The sequence below is a fragment of the Neoarius graeffei genome, chromosome 18 (assembly GCF_027579695.1).
Source record: "Neoarius graeffei isolate fNeoGra1 chromosome 18, fNeoGra1.pri, whole genome shotgun sequence".
NCBI lineage: Eukaryota > Metazoa > Chordata > Actinopteri > Siluriformes > Ariidae > Neoarius > Neoarius graeffei.
Window position 1 is genome coordinate 47,968,552 of NC_083586.1, and position 4,793 is coordinate 47,973,344.

Here is a 4,793-nt window from a genome sequence, read left to right on the forward strand (position 1 = left end):
TGATCAACAGTTACCGCAAACGTTTAGTTGCAGTTATTGCTGCACAAGGGGGTCACACCAGATACTGAAAGCAAAGGTTCACATACTTTTGCCAATCACAGATATGTAATATTGGATCATTTTCCTCAATAAATAAATGACCGAGTATAATATTTTTGTCTCATTTGTTTAACTGGGTTCTCTTTATCTACTTTTAGGGCTTGTGTGAAAATCTGATGATGTTTTAGGTCATATTTATGCAGAAATATAGAAAATTCTAAAGGGTTCACAAACTTTCAAGCACCACTGTGTATGTATATATATATTACACACACACTTTTTATGACTTCTTTTACATTATCGAGACAGTCAGTACAAAAGCATTTTAGATTCCAAACATACATTACTTTTCCAAAAACTAACCTTACAGAAAAATATTTGTACGTCAGTAAAGAAAGCAGCATGTTATGTTGCATCTCATCTCATTATCTGTAGCCGCTTTATCCTGTTCTACAGGGTCGCAGACAAGCTGGAGCCTATCCCAGCTGACTACGGGCGAAAGGCGGGGTACACCCTGGACAAGTCGCCAGGTCATCACAGGGCTGACACATAGACACAGACAACCATTCACACTCACATTCACACCTACGGTCAATTTAGAGCCACCAGTTAGCCTAACCTGCATGTCTTTGGACTGTGGGGGAAACCGGAGCACCCGGAGGAAACCCACGCGGACACGGGGAGAACATGCAAACTCCATACAGAAAGGCCCTCGCCGGCCACGGGGCTCGAACCCAGACCTTCTTGCTGTGAGGCGACAGCACTAACCACTACACCACCATGCCGCCTAGCATGTTATGTAATAGATGAAATTTCAGACAAAAACATCATGAAGGCTGTTGGGTTTTGGTGCAAAAACAAAAAGCAAGTGTGACAAAGTGTTCAGAAGAACCGTACCTGGTTCTGTAAGCTGCTCAGTAAAACTTATAGCTCATTTCCTTATCAAACTGCACTAATTGTACCTGAGACTACTACGTTTTTTTGTTTTGTTTTTTTTAAAGCAAAAGGTTATAGTAATAAAACATTTATTACTGTTTACTGCTCTTTCTAGTATTTTTAAATGTTAAAAAAAATCATGTCCAGAACCTAGTCCAAATATGTACTGTGTTTATATATATATATATACAGTGCTCAGCATAAATGAGTGCACCCCCTTTCAAAAGTAACATTTTAAGCAATATCTCAATGAACACAAACAATTTCCAAAATGCTGACAAGACAAAGTTTAATATAACATCTGTTTAACTTATAACGTGAAAGTAAGGTTAATAATATAACTTAGATTACACATTTTTCAGTTTTACTCAAATTAGGGTGGTGCAAAAATGAGTACACCCCACAACAAAAACTACTACATCTAGTACTTTGTATGGCCTCCATGATTTTTAATGACAGCACCGAGTCTTCTAGGCATGGGATGAACAAGTTGGCGACATTTTGCAACATCAATCTTTTTCCATTCTTCAACAACGACCTCTTTTAGTGACTGGATGCTGGATGGAGAGTGATGCTCAACTTGTCTCTTCAGAATTCCCCATAGGTGTTCGATTGGGTTCAGATCAGGAGATGTACTTGGCCACTGAATCACTTTCACCCTGTTCTTCTTCAGAAATCCAACAGTGGCCTTAGATGTGTGTTTAGTCATGTTGGAAAAGTGCACGACGACCAAGGGCACGGAGTGATGGTAGCATCTTCTCTTTCAGTATAGAGCAATACATCTGTGAATTCATGATGCCATCAATGAAATGCAGCCCCACATAAGGACACTGCCACCACCATGTTTCACTGTAGGCACCAGGCATTTTTCTTTGTATTCCTCACCTTTGCGACGCCATACAGTTTTGAAGCCGTCAGTTCCAAAAACATTTATCTTGGTCTCATCACTCCAGAGTATAGAGTCCCAGTAGTCTTCATCTTTGTCAGCATGGGCCCTGGCAAACTCTAGGCAGGCTTTTTTGTGCCTGGGCTTTAGGAGAGGCTTCTTTCGTGGACGGCATCCATGCATGCCATTCCTCTGCAGTGTACGCCGTATTGTCTCACGGGAAATAGTCACCCCAGTTTGGCTTTCTACTTCTTTAGATAACTGCAGTGAACTTGCATGCCGATTTTCTTCAACCCTTCTCATCAGAAGACGCTCCTGTCGAGGTGTTAACTTCCGTGGACGACCTGGACGTCTCTGTGAGATGGTTGCAGTTCCAGCTTTCTTAAATTTTTGTACCACTTTTGCTACAGTATTCTGACTGATAAGTAAAGCTTTGCTGATCTTGTAGCCTTCACCTTTGTGGTGTAAAGAAATTATTTTCTTTGGGGAATTCTGAAGAGACAAGTTGAGCATCACTCTCTATCCAGCATCCAGTCGCTAAAAGAGGTCGTTGTTGAAGAATGAAAAAAGATTGATGTTGCAGAATGTTGCCAAGTTGTTCATTCCATGCCTAGAAGACTTGGTGCTGTTATTAAAAATCATGCAGGCATACAAAGTACTAGATGTAGTAGTTTTTGTTGTGGGGTGTACTCATTTTTGCACCACCCTAATTTGAGTAAAATTGAAAAAATGTGTAATCTAAGTTATATTATTAACCTTACTTTCACGTTATAAGTTAAACAGATGTTATATTAAACTTTTTCTTGTCAGCATTTTGGAAATTGTGTTCATTGAGATATTGTTTAAAATGTTACTTTTCAAAGGGGGTGTACTCATTTACGCTGACGACTGTATATATATATATATATATATATATATATATATATATATATATATTTGGACGAGGTTGTTTTTTTTTTCTTTTTTGTCATCATATACTGAACAAATTAGGTCTTGACGTGTGCACTAGTGCACCTTCACTTTGGAATGTCACCATTGTTTATTACTGGTCTCTCTTGTTTGATCTGATCTGTAAAGGAGTAACATGATTTTGACAAATGAAATATAATAAAGAACTATTTTCATCAAACCCAGAAACAGCAAATTAGGGCTGTGCGAGATATTTTTAGCCCAGGCCACAGCTACGCACCAATACACACCGACGTGGGCTGATGGTGTTTCTCTAATTCTGGAGGAATAAAATAGAACAGGAAGATACTGTACTGTTCAATGGACCGAATGTTCAGAGAGGTTTTAGAAAGCACCGTGGCATACCAGAGCTTCTCTAGAAAACCTATTCAAATTGTATTATACTGTAAATTAATTTACAGGGCAGGGTGTCTGGAAATCCAGAACCAGAGTATCCTGAAGTCCTCTCTCTCTCTATTCTTTTATGCAACATTGATGCCATTTTCACTTATAAGAAAAAATTATAAAACGTGGAAATAAATACGAGCAAAATCATTCACTGTATGAAGTTTACCACTCACTGGTTCCTGATTTTTCCAGACCCCCCGTTTTTGCTGGTCAGTGTTTCCTGATGCTACTCTGAAGTTGACTTCAATCTGCATGGGTTTTTCCCTCTCCACTCATTACTGAGAAAATACATTTTACTATTTTACAAGCTCAACGGTTCACTTCTAAGTTAAATCACATTAAGAGATGGACATCTCTGTGATTGTCGCAGCAGTTGTTGCCTCTCGTGGTTAGATATGCTATGTTTAGTCACCAGTGCGTATTTAATGGCTTCCAGCAATCACAAAATCACGAATGCTTTGGAAGAGACTCTTGGATGGCTTACTATTTTGTCTACACTGGAAGGCCATTAGAAGGAAAAAAGGGGAAGAAGTGCGATACCGCAAGCTGATTAGACTGATTCATACACTGGGTACAGACGTACACATTGTCGGTGGAAGATTACTGACTGTCGTCTATTCATTAGTACGTTGCGTAACGTCCCTGTGTTCGGTTTCTCAATGTAAAGGCAATTATATCAGTGATATCTGGTGGCGTGATATACCTTTTTTTCTTAAAATATATATTTTTGGGCTTTTTCACCTTCATTGGATAGGACAGTGTAGAGACAGGACAGGAAATGATCAGGAGAGAGACCGGGAAATGACCCCGGGTCGGAATCAAACCCGGGTCCCCGGATCCATGGCATGGCGCCCCAGCCACAATGATATACCATTTTTAAGCAGATGGTACACTTAGTTTCAGATTCCAGATTAGAGGTTAATGAAAATGGATTGTTTTGGACCACAAATGCTAATTAAAAAAAAAAAAAATTTAAATACAGAATAGTGTGAAGAATCCTTTCTCAACCAGACTGTACACACACAGGCATCTTATCAGTCAGGATGTTTACATGCACACTAAACGTCCACTCTTATTCTAAAGACGACAGTTCATGTAAACAGCATATTCTGTATTTAGCACTTTCCAGTGTGGGATGTGATGCTATGAGGGTTTTAGGAGTGTTCTTTGGGGGGGGGGGACAGACAGCTCATTCAGGATATTTGTCTCAAATGCTGCATGCTTGTTTCCGGTTAGCTCTGTGCTCACTCCAAGTTTGACCCATGGTAAGCCCAAGTTCCTCAGTGTGAACTAGCGCTACACTTCTTTACCAGGCGTGGTATTGAGACGAAACGGCATGAATCAAGGAAGGACTTAAAACATGAAACATGCAAAAAGAAAAACAGAAGCACTAATGCAGCTGCCTATCTGTCCATGTGTGTATATTTGCATGCACAATGACTCGCCTCACATTCTTGTAACACCACCACTTGAGAGCGACTGATAAAATGCTTTGCTCGACCTGAACAGTTGTTCGGTATATACAAACCATTTGACATCGCGCGTTCATGATCCTGACCAATCCAAGACAAAGGCG